We start from the raw sequence: 27,386 nt of genomic DNA, 5'->3' as shown, positions 1-27,386 counted from the left end.
CTCCTGACAAACACACTGAAGGGGCTCCCTGAACTGAGACCTGTAGGTGGATTTGCAGTGCAACATGATAGTATGGGGCTGGAGTAAGGGACAAACAGCAAATGAGTGACCATAGACTTTGGCGGCAGCAGCCGCTCTTGTTAGTGAACTAAAGGAAGAAATGGAACTAAAGCTTCTGTCACTTAGGAATACAGAAATACTTGGCTGTATCTCCTGAAAGAGTGAAGGGTAACTGTAAGAAGGAATGACAGAAGGCCCTGACACTTGGAGTAAGCAAGAACATCTGAGTTCTTAGAACAGATTTCACTTAAAGCACCTTTGATATTTAAAGTACGTGATCATACTTTAGTCAAATTAGAAACAGATTGCTCTCTTTTTTGTTTTTGTCTTTATTCACTCCCAGGCTTGCCAGAACATATAATGAGAGACAAGAGATGACATAATAAATCTTGTCAGGGTCATGTGTTTGTGCAATGTTAAATATTAGGGAAGTCAATACTTGATCATAACATTTAAAGCAGCAGTTTATGATTCAACAAAATTCACCTTTTAAAAAAGTGAAAGGGGACTGATTGCCTGTGGGTTTATGAAGGAGCTACTGAAACTTCAGAAAAGGTTGCTAGGTTGAAATTTGCCTCTGCTGAAAGTAAGCTGATTTGGTTCAGTATGATGAAGCTACACATCAGGGTTCAGCAATTCTTTAACCTATTGGCAACTGAGCAAAGACATTTGCTGTTCTGTCCTCTTGACTTGCTGGCTAAGGGGACACACGTGTAACCCCCACCTTACTAGGGCTCTGGAGCAGGCCCATTTGTTCTGCCTGCTTGGAAGGCTACTTGTGCAGTAGTCCATAAGCAAGTGGTATGGGCTGAGTATGAAAAGGGAATAAATGGAGGTTTCACATTTAAGGAAGAGGAAAGGAACATTGGGAAGTGCTGTGGTGTGGGCAGTACAATGTGTAATTGATCCCCATACTCACACAGCTGTGCATGGCAGCTAAAAAAACAGTATGTAGAAATCCCTGTGGTATATTCATTCACTAAGTATTTCTTCTTATTTCAAAACATGGTTTAGAGACCTCCTTCCATTTCTGTTGTATTTATCCTTTTGCATTAGCAAATGACTACTTTGCCTTTGCCATTACCTAGTTTTAATGTTGTTGCCAAACTATTTTCCTTTGTATTTCATGATGCATATGAACTAAATACAATAAAACTGAAAGTATATAGTGCAGAAAATACAAAGTATCTCAAATAGCTTTACATAAAATAATATTTAGGAGCTTTAAAACTGGGCTGCATTTGGGGCTGGAAAAGCCAGCCTAAAAAGGTAAGATTTCAATTTTGTCTTAAATGAATTCACTGAATCTGCATTTCTGATGTCAAGTAGAAGCAAATTCCATAGCTCTCATGAATTGCAAGCAAAAGCCCTACAGCTAGGAGAATTTAATCTGAATCTTTTATTTTGCATTTTTGGGGGATTTTTCAAAATACGTTTCATGTGTTCTGAAATCTTTGTGGCTTTTCAATTTTATGGCTTGCATGGTTATTCCCCACAATTGTCCTTACATTCCAAATCACTAAATGGAACAGTCTTCTGGAAGAATATTGTTAAAACGATAAATAGCTTTGAAATGACAGCCATGATTCATTGGAGCAGAACAGTTTTAAGCGGAAAAGTTCTTTCCTGCTTTCTCTTTGGAAAAAAACCCTAGATGTTCAACAGAAGTTGTGGTCCACATGATGAATGTATATGGATGCATTTATAATTATGCACCAAGAAAATAAATACAAGTGAAAGAAGATCTTTCATGAGCTTTCAGTTCTGGGTCTGCTGCTGTAGTCTAATATGTAGCTTTCATTAACCCAATGTTCAGTGCTCAGAGATAGGAGCTAATAGGAAAAATGATTTTATGGCTAAGATTCGGGAGATCTACATTCATTCCTGCCTCCTTGTCACCTTCTGTCCTCCACTGCCAGTTGCCAATGTCCAGCATTTCCCCCTTGTCCTTTTTTTGGCTGTCTGAGATGCTCCACTTACAAGCTTTCTGGGGCAATGGAGATCTATCGTGTGACTGTCAGATATCAATTAGCGTGGAGCTGAAATTGAGAATTTCCTTCAGAACTGATAGTATATTTCTGTTGCTATGATATGTTTCTCTCCCTCCCTCTGGCAGTAATCAGCATGTAATCTCAGAGTATGCCTTCACTGCCATGAATACAGAGGTTATATGCATATCTAAGGTAGCTTTAAACCACCTAGCCCGAGTGTTGAGACTATTGCAGCCTCTAACAATAGGGTTCATTTAGCAAGCCCAGGAACAGATCTGCTGTGCTGCTTAGCATGAGGTGAGGTGCATGCTTTTGGGACTACCACACTTTCTCTCCCTGAGACAGCTAGTTTAACTGTTGTATTGTCTGAACTGCAAGGAACACACGTACACGTGTGCCTTTGGTGTGGCAGCCGTGGGCTCATCCATCCAAAGAGCTGATGGCCCCTCACGTAGCTAACTTTATCATTGCAACCAGCTGCAGGAGGCAAAGCCAATGAGGGGCTGAATTCTCAGAAATGTTTTACTTACGCTTGTATATTTCCGTGTATAGCCATGAGTGCCATGAAAGCGGCAAGAACTCCTCAGCTCCTTGTGTTATTCAGTCCAGAGAAGAGGGAATAATAAACCGCTTCCTCTCTTCCCCCAGGCCGTGTGCTGGCAGTGTTGGAGGGGTTTCAGTGAATGCGGTGATGTTAGGGGCCAGCGAACAACTGCTCTCTGCAGCATGCTTGCCAGGTACCGGCAGTGATCCAGGTAGGCTTTCATGCCAATTGTAATGCCTTGCAGGGAGGGAATACTGCTCCTGGCATAGACAGAGTATGTGTCGGGCACATGGCTGTGAAAGGGCAGATGCTCAGGGCATTTTTCAACTTGGCTGCCTCTTCCAGATTTCCGGCAGCTGTTATTAATATTTGAGTAATGCTACTAGCATACTCCATTTGGACTCAGCCAAGCTGTCTCCTCAGATTTCTCCCCTACAAACTCTTAAGCCATGTGCTTCTTTACTACCATGTTGAGCCTGCCCTAAAGCCAGGATGGGGCTGAGAGCATGGGTACCATTTCCTGGGCATAGGTTAAAGCAGGCTTGTGGTTCATCTACCTTCTGTTAGCAGGAGCCCCCAACTCCCTGCTCCCTCCCACAGCCCAAAACCAACATCTGTTCTGGTGGGCATATCTAGTGAGAACTCTCAGTTCTCGCCAAAGAAGACTCCAGCCTGCATTGTGAGGAACAAACTGAATAGAAAATATACTCTGTGCAACCTTTTCTAACTTTGCTCCTAGCAGGGGAAAGTCCATTTCTGCTCCCTTTGATTGCAAAGTCCCAGGAAAGGTTGTAGGTGGGCAGAAGAAAAGACGGTGTGGTTCTGTGGCTTTGTCCTTAAAAAGCTGAGCTGGAATTCCAGCTAATTTACAATATCTGTTGTTTAGTTTTGGTAAAAAGCTGCTAGAAGAACTTGTACCACTTTTATAGAATTGCTAATGGTCGTCAGAGTCTCCTGGGGTTTCCTAGAAGTTATCCCCTTTCCACAGTTTAAGGGATTAATAAAGTGATAGCAGTGTGAGAGGTCCCTCTGGGGTATTCGTAGATATGTGGTATCTCTTGTTCTGTCTCTAGTCCTCCCAGCAGAAATACTGCTACCATGAGCTATTCACTTTGTTCTGTTGTAAAATGTCTTTGGCTCACAGGTACACAATACATACAAGACCGTAGGAGGTCAGAGCTAACACCGCCAAGGGAGATTCACGCTAGCAAGTATAGCACAGGCACAGATTTACCTGGGGTGTTAAAGTGGTTGTAAGCTTTACCTAAAGTTTGTAGTCACTTGCTGTTCATTCCTTCCCTTTGTCATATCAAAGCTGTATCAAAGACCATTATAGTCATATCCATTAAACCCAGAGCAGAATATAAAGTTTCTTACCTAACTGAGCCCTGCACTATACCTACATGGATAAAAAGTATCCGGAAGAACCTGAATGTCCAGTGCTAAATAACCAACATGTTCCAATGGGGGAGTAAAAGAGAAGGATCAAACAATTCATAATCAGTTCTAAATGAGAGTAGCTGATACTGCACCTGGGTGGGAAATGGGTTTCTGAGTCTGCATCAGTTTCTAAAATTTCAGGAATAATAATTGGGATGAAATTGGATATGGAAAACTCCAAAGCTACTGAGCATCTCCTGCTCTGTCGCTTAAGATCCTCTTGTCAATGATTTTGGAAATCCTGACAGTCTATTAGACCAGGAAATGAAACTTCTTGGCAAACAAGATGTTTGCTAATTTGGGTATTTTGTGTGAGTCAGAAATGTGTGGAGGGAAATATATTGAAACTAACCCCTTCTTGTGAACTCTTTCAGGTTGCATAACTGACATTTGCCAATAAAAAAGTGTTATATCAGAAGGTTTCTGAACATATCCAAAAGAAAAGGCTTTAGAAGCTACTGCAAACACTTGCCCACACAGCATTAAAAGCCATTGGTCACACTGGATTTTCACAATAGTCAACGTGATGAACGTCTGCTTTCCTCTGTTCCTAACTCCAACTAATTGCAAAAAAAATCATGTTCATTTATGAACTTGCATATTTCCACATCATTTAACTGATCACCGAGCTACAGTGTCCCATTTCTTTTTATTTCATGCTTTCAGCTGCTTGGTGAAAGCAAGGTGATGGAAAAATCCAGCTCTTTGAAATATCCTCTAGAAATCAGTAAAAAAGTCATGTTTCCCTGGCTAACATTTTCACACCCACATGTATTCAAAACACTTAAAATTTTCATTTTGGCTTCTGGAAAGTACATTATAAGGTGAAAATTATGGCTACAGAATTAGAATTGTGGTGTTCAAAAATCTACAAAGTAGTTTGATTTAAATTATCCACAATTGTCTGTTTTTCTTCCGACTGGAAAATAGAATGTCACAGGTTCTTAGGATTTCCTTTGAGTGATGCTAAAAAGCCTTGCACATTACCTGCTTGCTTAGTGCACTTTTGAACTGAAGCATTTAATGTTTGAAAATAAGCACTAAGTGTATCAGAGTTAATTAGAATAAAAGGAAGATTTGGGGAAAATTTGAGCTTCAGTGACAGCTTAAAAGATACAGTGAGATGTGATTTTATTGTCTTGATTTATGAGACTCATGTTGAATTATAATTGCGTTAAATGAACAAGATATGTTAAGATTTACGGAAACTACTGAGAGACAAAATAATGGGAGCAAGCATCTAAGTAATGTGAAGAATGGAAAATCCTGCTTAACTAGCCTCTTTTGATAGCAGGTCATTCACAGATTTTACTGGCAACAGTGAAAAAAGATGCAGACCTTTCGAATTGTTAGGAATTTCTTTATTAAAATTGATATGACATCTAAGTAGTGTCTAAACAAAGTTACAAGGATTTGAGTGGGCAATAAAGAGTCAAGGACATAATTCACTAAAGATATAATGTCCTTTTTTGAGTTATTCTAGTTATTTTTGGGATCCAGATCTTCTGCAGTATGTCAGTGATAATTCAAGGTGTGGAAGGCCATTGTGGGCTGGTCCTCAGTGAAATAAATCTCTGTGGAGAAAAGGATATCCTTTTACAGTGGCTTCAACCATGGCTTGTAGCTCTGAAATCGTGAAATGGTAAGGCCAAAAGAAATAGGTGACATTTTATTCTTCTGGAAGCTTCTAAAGACATTTTAGTGACAGTGGCTCTAAACTAAAAGCTTCATGTTTCTTCTGATCCCATATTGTTCTATGTAAATCAGGAGGGGGAGAATGCTGTGGCATTCTCCAGGTGACAATAAAATAAAGCATCTATCTGAAACTGCCACACCGATACCATTTAAAAGCACAAGCAAAGGGAAATATCACATTGAGACTTTCTTTAATATTTTGTGGAGACAGAACTGTTGAGATGAATTGATATGGGCAAAAGAGAATGAACTGGAATCTGACCTGAATTGCAGCTACAAAATAAGAAGGACTTCAGGGGTGCCTGGGTGAGTGATGCTGTCAGAGTCAGGATGGGTGCACAGAGCAGCGGCTGATTTAAAGCCACAGATTTATTGACATGCTGGCTGTGGTAGGGTAAATGCCCAAGTAGTCTGTCTATCTGAACTGCTATGCCCTGAATGAGTGTGGTGAAGATGAAGATGTATGTAGATATGCTTTTTGGAAAAGCCAGATATGGACTTATTTTTTCCTTTGCTTCTCTCAGAAGTAATATAAAGACCTGGTATTTTCTTATAGTGAAACCTGCCTAGTTGTGCAGTTCCCTGCAGATATCTGAGAGGATTGTCTGTCATTGCTAAGGAGAGAGAACAAGGGCTGGCCAACACTTTCCCCAGTAGTTACAAAGAAAGTTGGCTTGGGGCAGTGAGTTTTCCTGACAACCATAAGGCTCTTCCTCTATCATTGTCCAAGAAGCTAAAGACAGGTGACACTGTAGCCACCAGGTCCTCTGTGTCTTTTTTTATCTGCCCCTGTTGCAGTGTCATGTCTCTCTCTTGTCCCATGAAGTGAAGTCTTAGCAAGGAAATTGCTGTGCACATTAAACAATGTTTGTGCCCTGTGTATTATCAGGGCAGCTTTTTACTATGTTTTTGGTTCAATAATCATCTTGGTGTCATAGCACCAAAGGATACAGAGGAAAAGTATCTGTGCCCTGGCCAGGTCTTCCTGCCAAGCTGCCTCACTCTTGAAGCCACTGTAAAGCCTGCACTGAGGCAGCTATAGGATTTCAAAGTTCCCTTACTCAGAATGCATTTAGGTCCAATTTCTTCTGCACAAGAGGTGTGTGGTGTGTCATAAAAATGCATCTCAAGTCACTGAGAGAGAATGAAACAGAGAATACTATCAGGAGTTAAAGCTGTCTTAGGTTTTCAGCTTCAAATGTGTTTTCTTTGTGGAGTTATTTCCAGTAATGACACATGGTGGGTGGTAGGTTGTGTATTCAGCTCCTCAATTAGTTGTCTTTGCATGAGCTCCACTTTTATCAAATTAAATAGAACAAAACTCAAGACAGATGCTACCTGCTGATCAGGATACTGTGGGACATATGCCACTGAATGCTGTGACAAAACCAAGAGGCTGAATAATCCAGATTGTGGTTTTGTTACAGCTAGAGTGAAAAATTATATTGATCTTAGTTCAGCGTCAAAGTATCTATTCACTTGTCCTCCCTTACAGAATTGGTCACAACATGAAAACATTCAGACCTGGTTCATCTTTCTTCAAAGCCTTTGCAGTTTTTCCTAGGAGTCTTGGTTATTAGAATATGCCAACCTGACATAACCAAGCTCATAGTATTTCTATCATCAAGAAATTTGCTTGGAGAAAAAGGAATATGAAATAGAAACTATTCTGGACAAAGGGCGAGCAAGAAATATGATATGACTTATTCTCCATCTCATAATTCAACATCTTTTTGGGATGCAGCAAAGTTTAGGTAGTGTGCCCTGTGTTAGCTCCCTGAACATGCGCATCAATACTTCTTTTTTCAGTATGGCTTTGTAAGTCCTTACATCTTCTGTGTCCCTCTAGTGTGAGTGTGTAAAAGGATCATCTGAGCCAGCATAGCTGGGAGCCTTTGCCATGGAGGGATCTGAGCGCCTGTCTGTCCCATGCCTAGCAGTGTTCTAAATTACTTTTTCCCTGATCAGTGGATGAAATGCAAGAACAGAATGATCAAAGTGTTGCCAGTGGTTGTGAGTTGACTTTACAAATACATTAATACTATCTCAGTTTCAAAACAGCTCCACACTTTCAAAACGAAATGTGGAACCTTCACTAAAATTTGTTTCAACAAAATGCTTAAAGCATCCATTTCTCTGTCAGCACAGATTCCCCTTCCCATTGTGTATACATATGCAAACTGTTTAAACCACCCGTTATGTCAAGGATGTGGAATGGAAAGAAAAGTGTGAAGACTGTTTTCCCCATATGTTGAGAAAAAATCTGCAGCAGGCAGTAAAGAATCTGGTAACAGGAGAAGTGTCTGAAGTTATGTGCAAGGTAAAAGATGAGACTGTGGCTGTAAAAACAAACTAAGTCAAGAGAAGGAGATAGAATACCCTTCAGCAGATAAAGTGGTAAGTACTGTGATGCCATAGTTTGTTGAAGCATGGTGGGGAGGGAATTTTAAGGATTTGGGAGCTGACCCAGCTGACTTTGCTGACACGGACATTATACAAAATTCCTTCTCAACTAACTATGTAAAATGCAGCTCTGACCAGGAGAGAACCCAGACAATGACAGGGCAGAAAGTCTGAATTAGGAAAATGGGATGTTGAATTACCCTGAGAAGAAAGATGTTTGCCACAGCAGGATAGACGGCCAAGGGAAGGAATCCCCACTTGGAGCTATGACAGGGAAGAGGTGTAAATAAATACTTGGAGAATATACATTTGACATTAATAATGCAGTGCCTTAAGTATGTTGGATGTGCTTTAAATATTACATGTGCATCCCAAGCCTCTCTTGTAATAATTTTAGAAAATAGCCATAATCTTGTTGTATCTACAGCAGAACAAGTTTTCCGGCCTTTTCATCTTACTTGGTGTATTAGGACCTGAGAAATGTGGACCTTCACATAAAAATTGCATTTACTGTTATTACTGCCTTTGCAGCTGTGCAAGTAACAGTCTACTTGATTTCAGAGAAGTAAAGTAAATTAAGAGAATATGAAGACCCAAGCACAATAAAGCTGCTTTGGAATCATTACAAGACATAAATATAGAGCAACTCTCAGGTCAAATACAGGTCTGTCATCAACAGTCACAGCTTCAGCCTCTACAAGAAATGCCTGTAAACATCAGGGTTAACTTCATCTATCAATCAAAATTTGGATTGATTGGAAAATGGTTTTAGACTTTGGAAAACAACATTAACAGTGCAATGGGATCACTGAATCATCAGTGCAAGGTTCTTGTCAACACGATTTCCACTGATTTATTTCACAATTCAAAAGAAGCATTATTGTGCATGCAGATGAAGACTGCCCAGTTTTGTACAACATACAGAATGAGAAATGAATCTGATTCACTTTTCTACTTCCACAATTTGCCCTAAATTAAAGGATAAGTAGTAAAGAAATGTATGAACAGGAAAAACAATTAGGGGGAATTTTTTTCCCGGGGAGAAATGTGTACACTTCCAGCTTACATCAGTGGGACTTTTGAAGTATGCTTGCAACAATTTGTTCTTTAGATATTAAAAGATACTCAGCCTCTTTCTGCCAACAATACAAGATGGGTAAATGACACAGTGCTTGCCTGAGCTAAATGGATAGAGAAAATATATATGAATTTCATTTTTATTCAAGGTATCCCACACCTTTGATATTGCTGGATGGTAAAGGTCGTGGTGAAGGCTGAATCTTTTTTTTTTTTTTTGGTATTATTAAAGTTGTGTTTAATTAAATTAATATGGAATATATTAAAAGAACGCTGTGCTGTTTTGATACCAGTCCCTTCCCTTCTAAACTAGGGACTGACAGAGATTCAGTCTGATTCAGAGCCATAATGATTATCTTCTTACTTTCTGACCGTTCAGTTTATATACAGTTGTACTTACAGTTTTTTCCTGTTTTATACGATCAACATGCTGTTTATTTGCTTAGCTATCCATACTGATAAGTATATCTACTCAGTGCTGTGGCTGCAGAGCAGCGTTTCCAACACAATCATCCTATTTCAGTAGTGATGGGGAGGGAGGCAACATTGGACTGGGGATTAAGAGAGCAAATTCTCATGTTTGCCCTGATACAGTGTGTAACTACAGGCAGGTCACTTCACCTCCACATCCTCCTTCCCTTTTTATTTGATTTGACATGCTTTGAAGCAGGGACTGCCTCTTTCCTTGTGAGTCTGTGAAGCTCCTGGTCTTTTTTCCCCATGATGCTAGCTCTTGATCTAGTAAGAGGGGCCTAAGGGCATTGTGCTGATATTTCTGCTGTGCTGAATGTCCACATGGCAAAGGGGAAGCTGAACAACTCAAGCCAGAGGCTCAAACCACAATAGCTCCATTAAGCACCCACAAGTTTAAATCTCACTGATGCCACATAAAAATTGAGCCCTTTGCAACCCAGGAAGTACTAGGGAGCTGTGTGACATGTACCTTCTGCTCCACTTTATAATCTCTAGGTTAGGGTGTGCTAATGGGAGGTTACTGTCCTTTGTACCCCTTTCTGCTTTATCTGCTCCAAGAATAAACAAATATGCTGTGCACACACACACACTGAAAGCAGAGAAGATTCTGCAGGAAGCTGTTCAGTGTGGAAGCCATAAATCACAGGAGAAATGAGTGTCACTTCCATGGTCTGTGTTACATGAGGGCTCCCTTAGATAACAAACATTCCCGAAGAGAAGTTAAAAATGGTTTCCTATGGCCAAGACTACTAAAATACAACATTTTGCTGTGGAAGTGGGAAGCTCTGCCAGGGCTCCTGCGTTTAAGCTGTCACTGAAGGCAGGAGAGCGCACATGAAACCTGGGGAATGGTAATGCAGAGAAGAAGAAGAAAGCTGTAAAGAAAAAAGAAATCCACACAAAACTCGAGCTGTTAATCACATCCCTATGTTGATAAAATATTTATGAGATCTCATTCAATTAATTAGAATAAACTATGTAACACTGCAGGAAACAAATTGAAAATTTAATAAAGTAGGTTCACTTCCAATTTCTTTTGAAGAAAGAAGCTAATTATATTTAGTTCTGTAATTATAACTTTAATTAAAATATAATGCAAAATATTTCATAAAGTGAAAACAGTTCCGTGTTAGAAAATGGAGCCTTTAAGACAACTTGCTCCTCAGACAAAAATTTGTAATAATTTCAAATTACCATTTTAATATACCTGTTTCTAAAATCTTTTCAGGGTAATGTTAATACAAATCCATCTTAGAAATGTTCACTAGGGTTAGCATTCCTTTAAATATACTGTCTTACCTTTCTGCCTCTATCTGGAAATGTTTCTTACCCTGTATTAAGGATGTGTGTTTTACTTAATGTGTTTAAACCAGAGACACATTCTTTATTTATACTTGCCTATTGCAGCCTACAGAACCCATTTTTTATTTAGAGAATAATTTCAAAACACATTGTAAAGTATATCCACATAGCAGCTGCCTTCACCTGAGCAACAAGGGAAGGGAGCGCCTCAGGCAGAGAGATCCAGGCAGGCACAGGGATATTTGGATCTAGCAATATAGAATGAGAACACTGACAAAATGACCTTTTGTTGTGTTTTTGATGTTGACTTAATAGCAACAGAGTCTTCTAGGCTTGTGCAGAATGAATTGTCTTTAGGACTAAAAAAATAATTTTACAAATGGTTTCTAACATGCAGTTCACCAGGGAGTCTGGGATGAATGTGCTGTTTGTTGATTCTCACAGTTTATCTGAACTGTATTTGAAGTCCAGTTGCATTTCTCCCGCTTTGTTGGATTCTGACTCAGCCAAGCTCATAAGTATTTTCATTTAAGATAGAAATTATAATTATATGCTTCAGTATGTTTTTAAATAAGTGTACCACTGGGTCTTGTTCAGGGTGTTGCTGGGCCCTGACCCTCTCATGTTTTGCTTCAGCATGCTAGCCAGTCCCCACCATCTGCTTTTTACCTGCCTGCGCTCCAACAGTAAGCTTTGCTTTATAACCATGGGAGTTCTGGGTGCACTCTGTCCTTCCCACCTACTTTTTCTATTTCACAGTGCTCTGTGTGAAATTAGATCAGACAGTCTTCTACACAGGGCCCACAGCTGTGCTGGGTGATACTTAGCATCATCAGCATCACTGTAGAATAATACCAATTGAAATCACTAGTGGCTTATTTGGCATGAAGAGGGTTGGGGTTTTGAAAGAAGTAAATTATATAGATGTTTCCCTGTGTGGGACCTCCTCTCCCAGCTACAATAAAGCCCTTTCTCCCTAAGCTTTCCATGCTGGGCTTTAGTCTGATTTTTTGACCAAGCTGAAAGTATGTTCTGCTGTCCCGTTCCATTAAATAGTTAAATTCCTGGTAATACACAAAGGAAAAAGAGACCACATGCAAGAAATGCACAAAAGAAACTTAAAAAAAAAGATTACTTTGTCACTCTTACCAGTGTTAACATACAACAGTGGTCACTAATGACAGCTCATACAAAGGTGCTTCTTGCCTCGGTTTTTTTCTGACTGGAGGAAGAGATTCGCAGGCTTTGCTTAGCCTTAATACCAGTCCTAGGAACATATCTTCTGCCACCATTTTGAGAAGGACCTTTGAGCATCAGACCTCATCTTCCTGACTTTCACCTGAGTGTCACTGTTAGAAAGTTGTTTAACTATAGATTTTCAGTGCTAATGAAAACTCCTTCTGTTCTTCCTGAGCAGATCAGATGTAACAAGAGTGAGTCAGTTATAGCAGTGTTAATTGAACAAAACAGGAACTGAAAATAGAACAGTTTGAAGGAAATGCTGGATTGACATATGCTGTTTTCGTACATTTGTTGAACATTATTGAGCATTTCTAGTGCAGTAATCAGAGAGTAGGAAAATATCTGGGAGTGTTTATTTGGTAGAGTTTACATTACACAGCCTGCAATACAGCCAGAGCAGCATTCTGTGATCTTTCTGATCATATAGTTTGCTTTTTTCTCCTCTTTGCCAAGGAACTTGTTACAATCAAAAATGACCACTGAGTTACCAGAGCTGACATTTCAAAGTCTGTCTAATGAATAAGAAGCACAGTAGCAATGGGAATTCTCTCTGAGTGGATCAGAGGCTGTGGCACTATTACTGAAGAAGCTGCAGAGTTGACTCCTTTACTGATGATTTTTGCTCCCACAGCCTCTAGTTTGCTCTGCCTTGTCAGTCAGTTGGGGTGGTGGCTGTTCATTCCCTATAGCATAAAGCCCTTTGTCCTTCAGGCCTTTTTTATGATGGAATTTCTTCATCTCCAAGAAAGCAACTAAAGATGCTTGCTCATATCTAGCTTGTTCAATCCCTTTTTTGGCAGAATTGGGCTCTCCAGTGACATTTCGGTCTCCCTGCAGAACCAAAAAGCTAAAGGTCTGGGATGGCTGGACTTATCCAGATGAAAATCAATACTGGGTTAATGAAACAAGACATAATTTGTGCAGATCAGTAGTATCTCCACTGAAGTTATTGTCAAATCTAAATATTGTCTTACCCTTTACTTTAAATAATGTTAGAATATGCTTACTTTCTACTGTGCTTGAGCAGAGGGTCAGGTGAGCATTTACATTGATTTAATTAGTATAGAATTGCTTACTGTATCTTTGTCATGGTGAGATCAAATCCTCTAATACAGACAAGAATTTATGCTGGGGTTTTTTAAAGTGGCTTAAGAGAATTAGGCACTCAGCTCTGATTAATTTCATATGCAGAAAGATGTGGTTTATATTCTTATTTCTGTTGGTACTGTAGTATACTGTAGAAACCATGTATGGGTGAAGATTGCCTTCTGGGTATTATGGTTATGATTTGCAAAGGCAGGGACCCTTCTGAGGTGGTTGCAGCCTGAATATCATCTCTAATCAAAATATGACACATCGTGAGGTCTGCCATGAATCTGCTGTACAACTATTTTCTCTTTTTATGCATCTCTTTCTGCTCTGATCTTCTGTTTTTCTGGTTTATGTAACATCTACACTCTACTATGGGAATTAACCTTTATGCTATACCTATACAGTACCCAGAGTACAGGGGTGTTACTATCAGGGAGGGCTTTGGACAATATCATCTTGTAAATAAGAATTTAATCTGTAACATGTCTGACCCTGTTGTATCAATACTTCTATGCATCCACAGAAAAACTAATAACAAAGGAAACAGACTCAGTAGTCAAACAAGAGATGTGAATACTTAAATAGCTGCCTGCTCTCTTTCATATTTTTAAGATTTAAAGGTTCATGTATTTTTTTTTCCTCTGCCTATGTTAAATGAAAACATCTTTACTTGATATTCATCATTCTACGATGGCCATTTCATCACCTAGACAACATGAATAAAAGTTATTATTCTTACTCATTAGTCACTCAGTCAGGGAAAAGAGAAAAATTGAACATTTTAGAACATTTTACTTTTCTGTCATTTTAGAGTAAATGACACTCTTAAATGATGGCCAGTTGAACCTACAGAATCTATTAGTAACTTGATAATAAGTGTGAAGGGATGCTGGGACCCAAAGGAGTCTTAAAGTGGCATTTATCAGGCATGTCACATCATTGCTACTGGTAATAAAAGCATTTTTGTTTTATGCTGCAGCGTCTATAGAGAATAATATTTTTCGTGGTATAGCCAAAAGTGATATTGCTACATTCATCACACTGTTTGATACGGAATAGCCTAAAAGCACTGGAAATTGGCTGTCATTAGTTGCTTCTTCCTTTTTTTTTCCCTAATCAACGAGCCTACTATAGTGGTGGGAAAAGCTTTCCTCGTCTTCAAATTAAGGCACACAGACAAACAACAGTTGTAACATTTCCCCATCAGAAACCTAACCCTTTGTTTCCAGTACTGTCTTAAAGTTTTAGTCCTTTCAAGATGAATATGTATGATTAACTTCTTTAATTTTCATTTTATCTCTCCTCCTGAAAGTAAGTTTCAGTGTGTTTGATTTACTGTTACAGTCTCCTGGTAAAACCTTCATTGGCTGCAGTGAAAATTCCATGTGTTTGGGGACTGCAAGATGATGACTTTGGATATTAGCTTCCACATGTTAAAAATCAGAAAGTAGTAAGTTACCTGTGAAAGTGAGAAAATTATTTGGTTTTCCCTCTTTATTCAATCTTTTCAATAAGATAATTTAAGCAGGGGCAAGTCACAAGGTGCGCCTACAAAGGTCTCTGTGCTATAGTTCTGTTGTAGAAACCCCCGACACTTTTGAGGGGATTCTTGAAGTACATAGATATTATTTAAGGCCTGAAAGACAGAATGAGACCAAGTCAACCTTTTTTGTGCAGTCTTTGCTGGTGGCACCTGGGAAACTATTGCTGAGTCATGGACTCAATCTGTGACTGTGATAGACTCTGTTCTTCCTAAAAAATTAAAACTACTGGTAGCAGGAATGAAATGTTAAAACTGAAAAAAATAAATAAATAAAACCAAACCAAAATACCAAACCACAGAGAAACCTAAAAGAGTCTTTCCTCTTTTCAGCTGCCTCTTTGGTAGGAAAAAGATCCATCAGTCAATGAGTGAACCAGTCATGGCCTTGTGCTCTGTCCTCCCTATACAGCTGCTGCAAATTTGCATGAGAAAGCAAGGCTAGGATAGGTAAATGCATCACAGGAGCTCATTTAATAGCAGAGAGGAAACAGCACATATATCATATTGAATTCTTTCCCACAGATATTCATCATTTGCATGTAAAAATGCCATCTGATTTTCTCCCTCATAAACTCGGTGTGATGTTTTCTTTTTTTCCTGTTGTTGTTATTTTGGTTTGGATTTAAATCTGTCACTTCTGAAAATTTATGCTTTTTAAGCCCCACTACACTCTGGGAGTAGAAAAAAATGGGATTTTGAAGGACTTGGGAAGTTAAAATACTCTTTGTTGAGTGTGCTTGTGCAGCACAATAGACTTTATAATTACTCGAGCCTGTTCCTGGTAGTGGGGTTGCTCTTTGAAGCTAAATTCTGCCCTGACCATTTCTTCATACTGCAAGATTTGTCACATTGACTGACTCTGTTAAGATCTGGCATGTCTTATTAACACTCTTCAGCAAAACAACCTACTCTTTGCCTGAAACATATAGCCAGGAAAGACTGTTCGAACAGCTAGAGCAACCTTTACACTTCTTAAGGGCATGATGGTGCCAATATTGTGAATAGCTCTCTGTATTCCCTTCACATTAATTTTACTCTGTCTTTATAATGTGCCAACATATCAGCTGACTCCATGGGACATTCAGTCTAGTAAGAGTATGACGCTGTGACACCTTAATTCAGGTTTTTAGAAGTTTGTGCAGCCAGACAAAAATATCATAACATGCAGAAATGTATAAAAGCATCACAAATGCATAAATGCTATACTATTAGTATGGATAGCCACATTTAAACTGGGTGAACAACTTCTGCTTTCCTTTTCCTCTCTTCTTACGTCGTTATTGCTTGTTCTTCACATAGCAATTAAGGACGTGCAGATGAAATAAGCTCTCTGTCCCTTGGGGGTCAAAAGTATCACTTGTAGAGTATGGTACTAAGGAATAGTCCCCCAAAAATAAACTAATTTGTAAATAATACTAATTTATTGAATTCAGGAACTGTCTCTATGAAGCTGTTGAGCCTTCCAGAGAATATGACATGCCTCAATCCACTGGTTGAAATACCCATCAGTTCCAACAACCTGCAGACCTCACTGAGAAGTCATAGAATCACAGACTGGTTTGGATTGGAAGGGACCTTAAAGCTCATCCAGTTCCAGCCTCCTGACATGGGCAGGGACACCTTCCACTAGAGCAGGTTGCTCCAAGCCCCGTCCAAACTGGCTCTGAACAGTCCCAAGGATGGGGCAGCCACAGCTTCTCTGGGCAACTTCTGCCAGCGCCTCAGCACCCTCATTGTAAAAAATTTATTCCTTATATCCAGTATGAATCTCCTCTCTTTTAGTTCAAAACCATTACCCCTTGACCTATTAAAAAGTCTGTCCCCATCTTTCTTATAAGTCCTCTTTAAGTATTGAAAGGCCACAACAGGCTCCTGAGAGCCTTTTCCAGGCTGAACAACCCCAACTCTCTCAGCCTTTTTCTGAGCAGTTTGTGTGGCATTAGGGTGACTATTGTGAGGGCTATTTTCTGCCAGTAGCCATTTTCCTCAGCACTCCCAACCCCTTACTCTGATAGTATTTGCTGATTTATTTCTGAAAAGATAATGCGTATGCTCGCAGACACTTCTGCAATAATCGTGTCTCAGCAGTTGTCTTTGGTCACCAGTAATGAGAAGAAAGAAACGAGCTTGAGAAAATGCTCTAATTAGTTCCTGTAGATCAGAACACTTAGCTGAAATAAGCCATGTATCTTCACAGAGCTAATGTCTCTGCACTGGAATGTGGGCATTTTTGAGGAAAGAAATTGTAGTATGTTTTAAGAGACAAACCAAAATAATTTTATTATGCAAAACAAACAAACTGCAATAGACTGAGGAGAGGAAGTTCGAGGTTTGTATCTGAAAATCTCAAAATCAAATATGCTTGTATTTATGTATTTATAGTATATTTATAACTCATATCTATTTTCTTTGTCCTCTGTGCTTTATGGATATTTTCAGACTGGATTTCTTACACTCTCTGCAAAAATTCTTCTGTTTTTTCAGTCCTCAGTTTCTTTCTTGATAGTTTCAAAAATCACTGTGTCTCTTACTGGATTTGAACTAAACAATTATGAACCACTTTTGCTTTTGTTAGTATTTGCATGCAAAGCTAGAGGTATTTGCAAAGAATCCATGAATTTGTTCTACAAGAAAATGCTGCTCCTATTGTAGGCAGACACCTTTTCTATGTGAGCACAGTAAATTTCACCAGGAGCAAGCCACAGATGTGTTTCACTGAGACAGCTTGCCATTTGTTACTGCAAACACTTCTTTTAGGAGCAGCTGCCTCAGTCTCCACTGCATCTTCTGTTGAGTAAGGTAGGGGTGTGAATTGCTGACACCTATTGCATACACAGATCTACTCTGTGTATGCATTCCCTCTAACTTACCTAGCCAATACCCTCTTTAAGCAGAAGGAAAGCAGAATGGTGACTTTTTCCTGCCCAGCTGTTACTTGGTATGTGTTTACCACTTTGCTTCAGGGCTGTATCCCTACCTCTTGCAGTAAAAATGAGTTGTGAGTACAACTAAAGGTCCATCTAGGCTAATGGGTTGTCTCTGACAGTTGTCAAAAACTGATACCTGGGCAGGAGTAGAAGAAGGGGCATATATAAGATTCTAATCTCTAAAATCTTGCCAGACTCCAGCCATTCTGAATATGAAGTTTTTAGTAAACCTCAGTGGATTTTAATTCCATGAACTTTCCTATCTTCCCTCAAAACATAGTACTCTTTGACAAAAGGTTTCATAGACCACATGCCTGTAGCAGGAAGTACCACTTAGCTTTGTTGTAAGCCTGGCTCAGAATTTCCTAATTCCCTTTTGTTTTTCCTAATTTGAAAACAGCTTATAGCATTTTTATGACTTCTTTCCTTCTCTCCCCCTTCTGATAGAATCTAGCTTTTTGTACTGCTCTTACCTTCTCAACTCCAGTCTCTTCCAGGTATTCTACATGTAAGTAATAACTAAGAGCCTATGAATATAAGATCTTCAAATGTAAGATATACACACATGCTTAGGTGTTTCTCCTCCTTTAGCTCCAATGGGTGTAGGTATATAAGTAAGGAATGTGAAGGCTATGTCTTTGAGGGCTGTCATTTCACTAGGACATGACAAATAAGATCAACCTGTTCCGTGCCAATTTGGGTTTTTTCCACCACTGAATGCATAGAAATTAACTTCTTATCAGCCGTTCAAAGACTACCCTGAGGCATTTCAGACAAATGCATTGGAATGACTCAGCAGTAATAAAATATTCTGGCCTCAGATGCAAAGTCAAATGCAAAATCATTTCAGCTTTAACTGAAGTCTTGGAAAGAGCATCCTAGCTTAGGAGCTGAACTAGGCTACACGTAGTTTCTATCCAATTACTAAGGTCTAATGCTTTTCCACCTGACTCCAATATTATGTCTGATATTCCTTTGAGCACACACAGTACTTTGTGACTCTTAAAAGTCTGTTCATTTTTCTAAATACTGATGAACTACTCTAGAATAGTTATTTTGGTGTTACCAACTTCTTACATTTCTCCCTTCATTTAAAGGGAGGATTATTGATTATCGTTGATTATCAACCTATGGACACTCTGAACCACAAGGACTTTGGAAGCTTATAAGACACATGAATCTGCATGTGTAGAAGTATTTAGCTGGAGGGGGAAAGAAAGTTCACGTACTCATCAACAGGTTTAATAGAATTTAACATCAAAACCAGAAATGAAATCAGGTCTATTCTGTATGTAAGAATTATAAGTATTGTCCTTTTGTGAACAATGGTAAATACTTTTTCTGATATTTAGCTGAATGTTTTGCTGTTTCTGTTTAGTTAGTCTGGTTAGTCTGGTTATCTGTCCTTGAGAATGGCTTATGAAGTTTGGACGTAGCAATCTTGTTTACATAAGAACTGATACCCTAAACAGTTAAGATAACATAAAGTTAAAGCTGGAAGAAGACTAGAATGGATATCTCTAAAAACCTTAATTTATTACTGGATGTTTATAACTACAAGGCAAAGTTTCCTAAATAAATGGGAATGAAGGCTATCACAGTTCATAAGTTTATACTGGTAATATTTCACTGTATTTATTATTCAGTATGACAGAAAGCATTCAATTCATTTGATAAGGAATAGAGCCAGATGCACTGTCTTCTGTTAAAATTGTGAGTGTTCAAGTGTCCCTTATCCTTAAAAAAAAAATCTACTGAATGTTTTTGCATGTTCACCAGTTTGCTGCAGTCTTATATTACTTGTGAAACTTAAGTGATGGCGTTTCTGAGACAATCTTGAATGCAAGAAACTCAGCATTTTTGTCTTCTAGAAGAGGCACATCCAGTGATGACATTAACAATGCATAAAACAGCAATAGTAAAGTAGACATTACATTTCCTAGTCTAACTCTCGGTGATTATGCTCTGAGAGGCACCTAGATTTCTTCACTCGGTTGTTTCTATAGCATCTTTGTATTTGTGTATACAGTCTGTGTGTATGTAGTTCCAAATCAAAGCTGATGAAGGTGGGAGATATACAGAAAGATTGAAGAGTAATGTTTGCAGGAAAAGGGCTGAAAAAAGGAGAATTTCACTTATCTGGACAGCTGGATTGCTGTGAAAGGCAATATTTGATGGAAGACCCATGCAAATGTCAGGCAAGAAAGCAATACATTCTGACAGCTATCACAGAGCTAACCGAAAGATGCCTCTGAAAAGTAAAGTTCTACAGCAGCAACATCTTCAGTGTTTTCTGTAGAGTGGAGATGAGGCGGGTAAGACAGAGTAGAAATTGGATGCTTTGGTACATGACTAAAATCTGTCTGGAACTGGAGGGAAGGAAGGAGAATTTGTTAAGCAGATTTTTTTGTGGATCTACCAACCAGATACTTCAGCCAGACATTGTACAGCAAAAAGGGATACAATTTCTAGTGAATTTGATGCTTTTCTGTAGTACTCAAAGCTTGAATAAGCAAGTTGTCACCTGTAGTTCATAGGAACAGTGAAGAAAATTGGAAGACAAGACTATGACAGGTTGGGGTGTTAGGATTGAATACAGAAAGGGAGGACATCATGTGAGCTGAATTTAAACAGAGTTCAGGCAACTGAGATACAAGCATGTCACCTCCTGATCTCTCTCTCACAAAGGAACTTACGTGGTCAAAATCACCCGGTACGGCAAAAAGGTGCCCTATTACTGCAGACTGGCTTGAAGAGGTACAGTGTTACAACCTTTCTACCTTTCTACTTGGGAAGGCACAGATATAGCAGCTCACATAACCACTGTTCCTATTGCTGCAGTCATTCCTGTATCAAAAATAAATCAAGATTCGTGCTTATCTTTCTGAAGAACAATTTATATTGTAGTGGGAAGGGCACTGTAAATTCGTCATGCTTCAAAGACCTTATCTCTTTGTTTAGGCCATTCTCCTAGGTAAGTAATAAAGGGTATAATGCAGTCCCTGCAGCTTACAAAGTATCTGAGAGCCTGCTTTCCTCGTTGTAGGAAGAGGGCAGTGTTTCTTTCTGTTTTAAGCCTGCTTTTTTAAGAAAAGAAGGGGCAATATGAGCGAAATATCTAAGATGTTAACCTGGAGGAGGGTTTTTATTACATGTAGACATGCTTCAGGTGGGATAAGACAGAAATTCTCAGTCTTGCCCACATAGGGAAATATCAGAACCATAGGCTTAAGGGAAGTATGTATCAACCTTAGGTGCATTTCCTGGCATTTTAATTTTATGTCTATATGAATTTCTGGGTGCTTTGTAGGTAACTGCATCTACCCATCTGATTAACCCTTGGACAACTCTTACAGACAAGAGGATAATTATTTAGAGCAACACTTTGTATCAGGACTCTAGCTTGGCAATGAATGGGTATTGTGTGGATACTAAGATATAGGTCAGACTATACTACTAGATTATGTCAGATTTTAAGAATGCAGGTATATAGCCTCAAAGCATGTGAGTATTCTAAATATTGTGCTGCCTTCCATCTCAGTTTGCCTCATTAGTCATCCAGGGTATTTGGTAATATGAAAGCCTGTCTGATATTCATTTATTTTCCATTTCACTCTTGAACTTCTTCCCCTTTGAAATACAGTGTTAAGAAGAGGTTACTGGCTAGCTTTTCTGTCAGGTGAGCTACCATGCTATTTATACCAATTTATCCTGCACCCCTGTCCATCTAAATCATCCCTGACATAAAGATCACTGTTAAATAGTATGTTTTTGTAAAATGAAAGAGGATAGATTGCTATCTGGCGAAGTGGAACTGAAAGAACATCCCACAGTTATGTGATAATAGCTTCAGAGTGTGTCCTGAGGGCTTCTGAGCCACTGGAGTTCTATCAATTTCAGGATATTGCATACAAGTTCTTAAAATGTGTTATTAGATAGGATTTTATCCTATTACTTCTTATAAATAGAATGTGAAACATCCCACAGAAAGTCACAGTGGAAGGACAGTTAAGGAGGCAGGTGAATACGACTGGAGTCACTATAATACTGATGATGTCCACTTCATTCTAATGGAACCCAGGTTTGTGTAAAACACAGCCATAGCAGTTCACAGGTGGACCTCTCAATTTTGTTGTATGCCAAGTTCATACTCCTTTGACTCTTTCTTGAGATATTTAATCTTGCAATTTAAGGGAAATGAATTTCAGGCCCTGGCTTTTGCATTGCTTTCGAATAACTGTAAAATTGCCCAGGTTCTTTGGAAATTGACCAAGAAACATGAGCTACAACAAACCTTTGGAAAATATTGTTATACGTTCCAGATGCTCTTAGGAGTGTTTCCAACAGCCTTCAGTGATAAAGCCTGGAAACTTTCCAAAGATGGTGAATGCATCTAATTCCCTCTAGGTCCAGTAGCTACTACAACATCCCTTGGAGCCTTGAACCGTAAGCACACTGTACTTTTGATGGTAACTCAGACTTTCCTTTAGCAGATGATCAGAATGTAATCATGTTAGCAGTGAATTTTACATTAAAGCAATCCCAAAAATACTACCAATGACTTTAGGTTTATGAACCACATCTCTCAGAAATGAACCTGAGTAACAGGAATTGTGTAAGAGTCAGATAATCTTTCCAGCTGCAGAGAACTCTGCTGGCAGTTGTTTAAAGCTGTTACTGGAGGGGATGAAAGCAATGCTTTAGCTGTCAAACAGTAATAAATGGGGCTTTTTCTTACACAGCACTTTTTTTCCTTTTTCTTTTTTCTGGCCATCACCTGAGCAACTGGTATTTTAATCCCATGCTGTAATGGTTTACCTCAGTTTTTCTCTTACTGCTTTTCAGCCCTGAGGTGTTTTATTTCATTTCCGTACGTTCCCTAATATTTCCCTGTTATGTATTTCCCATTATGTTGATCACTATTCTTTTCAATTGTTCTTGATCTGAAAGATACAAAGATACTGCAATTGTTTTACCCACACGAGTTTCAGCTTTGATGGGATACAGAGCAGTATTGCTATTTTGTATAATAGGAGTCTTTATATATTAAATCCTTTCCTTTGACCTGTACCATAGAGCATTCAAAATTAATAGCTGTAAAAATATTTAGCTGTGGGCCCATGACTGATTGTGTTCTAGTTGTAACAGCTAACGAAGTCCTCCAGCCAAGGCATAGCTGGGGACAGTAATATCAACTCTGACAGGTGTATCCAGTTGGGCTATCTGTTGGAAAAACCATGAGCAAATATCTGTTTGGCTTCAGAGCTCAGCTAAGCTGTAGCTGCCAACCTGAGGTTTTTCTCACTGGATGGGGCAACCTAGGCAGTTGCACACTTGTACGTGTAAAAGTCCAAACCAGTCTGCAGAGGGTTCAACAGTCATCCGGAGGATTAAAATTGTGTTGCAAGTGCACCTAGACCTTCCAGCTCTCTGCCTGATCCCGGTTGGCTTGTGTTCTCATTCTATTTGCACGGACACCAGAACATCTTATGAAAGACTCCTAAAGATATCCAATTTCCAAGTCAGTACATTAAGTAAACCAATGTCAAGTTATCTAATAGACCAAACAGACAACTACTGAGTCTGAGGTTTTCTCACAAGTTACCCCCACAATGGTGACATCTATGATCCGTGCTACAGCAGAAAAGCTGGGGGCAATGACCTCTTGGTCAGGCAGAACACAACCCATTCTGTCATGTGGGGCAGAGTCCCATGGTTTACATTGACAGTTCAGGGGCTTAAGCATCCATATAGACAAACTTCCAAATTTGTAATCCACACAGGATCCTTTTCAGATCATGGGTTATGATCAGTTTCCTCCTTAAGGATTTTATCTCTGTGGGTCTACATGAGATTGTGAAGAGGATTTCTTGCTCCAGTGCCTTTTCTGGCAGAAACTTCAGGACAATAAGATGATCTGGCTCTAGTCTCATCCAGATGTTATTTTAATCTGTCCTTATAGGAGGACTCTAAAAATCACTGAATGTTAGGAAAAGAAATTACGACAATGTAGCATAACCTTTTAGGGACTTTTACTTTCACCTGCTCCCAATAACTCATTGCTATTTGGATTATTAGGCTTTGCAGCCATGTACTGGGATTTAGGTTTTAAATGTGAACAGGCTTCAAAATAGGGTGTTAGACTGCACCAACAATGTTTTTCATCACACGAACTCTAAATCTTGTGTGTAAAAGTATTTCTTTTTTCTTGCAATTTTTCTTCAGTGTTTGTGGTGACTGTAATGTCACCATCTGTTCAGGAAGAAACAGAATGAGGTGCCAACTCAGATGTGTCAGATAGATTAAAGCCCTGTAATGCTCCAAAATTTCATATTATGTTAAATCTATTTGGTTTCATTTAATATATGTCCATACTGGTTATTGTTTATAGTCAGAATGCCTAACTGTAAGAGTCATTTGTGAGAAGCTCAAGACTGACTGGATGCTTGGGGTGAAATATGGCTCTAGAGAGGGTGAAAACAGGGGTTTTTTCTGACTTCAGTTTGTAAGTTTCTGAAGTTAGCTCTAAAAATTACCTGCTTCTTTTGGGCGTGCTTAATAAAACACTTCAGAAAAGACATTGCCTTAGCAGATCAAGTTGCATTTGGCCTACTCCTGTGTTTCAGCTGTAGTAATCATCAAACTTTGATGCTTCAGTAAGAGCAATGCTATTTTATCCTTGTCTGAGACAGTCTGCCAGAGATGGGTTTATACAACGTATAAGGTCTTATACAATTTTCAAGTCCTTTTTGACTAAACAGTTAATTGTGCATACTTGTTTTATCAAGTGACTTATGAGTGGGTGCTGGCCCCTTTGAAAAATTCATCATAGACAATTTTTTTCTGCAATAACTGTATCTATTATTAATATATTTAGAATAGGAACTATTTAAAGAGGTCTCTTTATGTAAAGGGATATTTGCCAAACAGATTGCACGGGAAGCAATGATTGCAAGATCTATATGCAAGCTGCTTGTTTCTGTAAAAATATCCAACAGGACTGGATGTCCCCTTTGGAAAAAATCAAAACAATCTGGAACCTACAGGGGGAACCAAATCCAACTGCATTTTGACACAATCCTCTTCTGGCATTCAGATCCATTAATCCATATAATCTGCTAGTTTCTAAACTCTTCTACTCATTCAGCATCCACATACGAGATTTCTTCTGCCATGAAGAATCCTTTCCTCTGACAGTGAGGATTAGAATCATAGAATCTCAGAATCATAGAATGGTTTGGGTTGGAAGGGACCTTAAAGATCATCTAATTCCAACCCCCTGCCATGGGCAGGGACACCTTCCACTAGAGCAGGTTGCTCCAAGCCCCATCCAACCTGGCCTTGAACACTGCCAGGGATGGGGCAGCCACAGCTTCTCCAGGCAACCTGTGCCAGTTTGGATATTTCTTCCTAATATCTAATCTCAATCTCCCTTCTGGCAGGTTAAAGCCATTCCCTCTTGTCCTGTCCCTACAGGTCTTTGTAAAAAGCCCCTCTCCAGGTTTCTTGTTGGCCCCTTTAGGCACTGGGAGCTGCTCTAAGGTCTCCCTGGAGCCTGCTCTTCTCCAGGCTGAACAACCCCAGCTCTCTCAGCTGAATGCATTCCTTTGCCAAGGCTCCAGAGTTTGTCACAATATTAAATTTCAAATGACAGAAAAGAATGAAACTGTGGTAATGATGATACTTCCTATTCTGCTCCAAATAGAGTTTCAGCCGGCACACTATGATGTTAAATACATTCTTCTGCCAGCATGGAGCTAGTGCAGCTACTGCAAGTTTAGAAGTAATTGTAGACATCAGAACAGGGCGTGAAGGTCTGACTGAGGAACTGTTCAGCCTTGTGCATATTTTTAGATGGCTGAACATCTCACTTAGTGTAACTTTTAGAAATACTTTTAAGGAGATTTACATAATAGTTCACTTCTGCGTGCAGAAGGAGTATTTCTCAAGATTAATGTTGCAGAAGTTATAAATGATGCTTGTACTGAGTACCTAATGATGACAGCCAGTGAAAAGGTTAGCGTTCAGATTATTCCAAGACTCTTCCCCAGCATGTTTTCTTACCTTGTCTTCTGAATCTGGCCATTGTTGCACAGAAGGATCAGACCTACTATAGGAAAGGCTATTCTGCTTAATACTGACGTAATCAAATGGAAATTGAAAAGACACAAAAAAAGAAATAGGCTCCCATATCTAATGAAGAGAAGCAAAATATTTGCCAGTAAGCACCTCACTAGAAATTGTCATATGTTCTCATTCTCCTTCAATAACCAGTTTGAATTTAAGGTTTAAATTCAAGAAAGAGTTAACAAAATGGCCAAGCACTGAAGAGCCTGAAAATTTGACTAAAATAGCTAGGTAATAAATCTGCTTAATTTCACTCTAACATAAACCAGCCATCAAGTTCATAAATGCAAATAAATGCAGTAATTTTCCTTCGAGCAACTAGGCCAATTTGTGAGAGTGCTATCTGGGTAAGAAATGGATGTATCTTCATAGCAAGAACACGATAGTGAGATAGTTCCTCCTTTTGTGCATATAGCAGATTCAGCTGTGTAAGAAACCTGACATGTACTCTAGGATCGGACATTATTTGAAGACATAGTTGTGTTTTAGAACAATCTGTCTCACTTTTAAGAAGAATCAGTGCAACTGAAATGATCATTCGTTCTAGCTGGATGATAGGGTGAGCCCATTCCTCGTGAGAGGCAGCAGGTGGGATTCAAACAGCTTGTATGGCTTGGAGGGCAGGAATACTCCTGATAGACTGCGTCATGGGAGATTTTGTCAGTTTGGCACAACTCCTCTATTCAAACAAACAAACAAGGAGGAAAAACACAGTAGCAATGCTAATGAAGTGCAAATCTGTATGAGGTGTGGTATTTGAACTTCAATCTGAAATATAAAGCATGCTTCAGTAGTTTACATTAAATGTAATACTTCAAATCCAGATCCTTTAGTATCTCTACAAAATGGAAGTAGGAGATAATAATCTTCAAAATCCCTAAGGCTACTTTTCTTGAGCAATTTTAACTAAGAGCTTAATCAGTACAAGGAAATGGGTGAAAAAGGCTTTAGGCATATATGAGACAATCCAAAACTCATAGTGACAAATCTCATGCAATGGGCAGGATCGCATGATACATACAATGCTGTCAAATTCAGTGTCAAAATACACTGAATGAAACAGAAGCCTCTGGGCATGTGAACTCAAGCATGTAAAGAAGCAAGCAAGTGCTCCTAGAGCAGTTTAGTTTTGTCATAACCTGTTGAGTTTGTTCTTATAGTTCACTTTAGAGAACTTACTTCTTCTTCTGAGAAGGATACTTACACTTGTCTCAGGTACAAAGTAATGGGTGCTTGGAAACTGTAGAGTAATTATAGAGAAGACAAGATCTGAGGTCAGAGCTCTACATTTCTAAATATTTTTGTCTCCTGTCACACTCTCAGTCATCGCTCTATTAGTGGTTGGTACTTAAAACCAGAAGGATCGAATAAAAGTATAATGGTGTAAGCCAGTTGTTCCCTGGTGTGAGAAGGGGGGAATTAATGTTTGACCCCTGTGAGCTGCCTGGTGTATGTCTGTAAGTATGAGA

This window comes from Strigops habroptila, chromosome 11, assembly GCF_004027225.2.
Source record: "Strigops habroptila isolate Jane chromosome 11, bStrHab1.2.pri, whole genome shotgun sequence".
NCBI lineage: Eukaryota > Metazoa > Chordata > Aves > Psittaciformes > Psittacidae > Strigops > Strigops habroptila.
The sequence above is the reverse complement of the archived record's forward strand: the minus strand, read 5'-3'. Positions refer to the sequence as shown.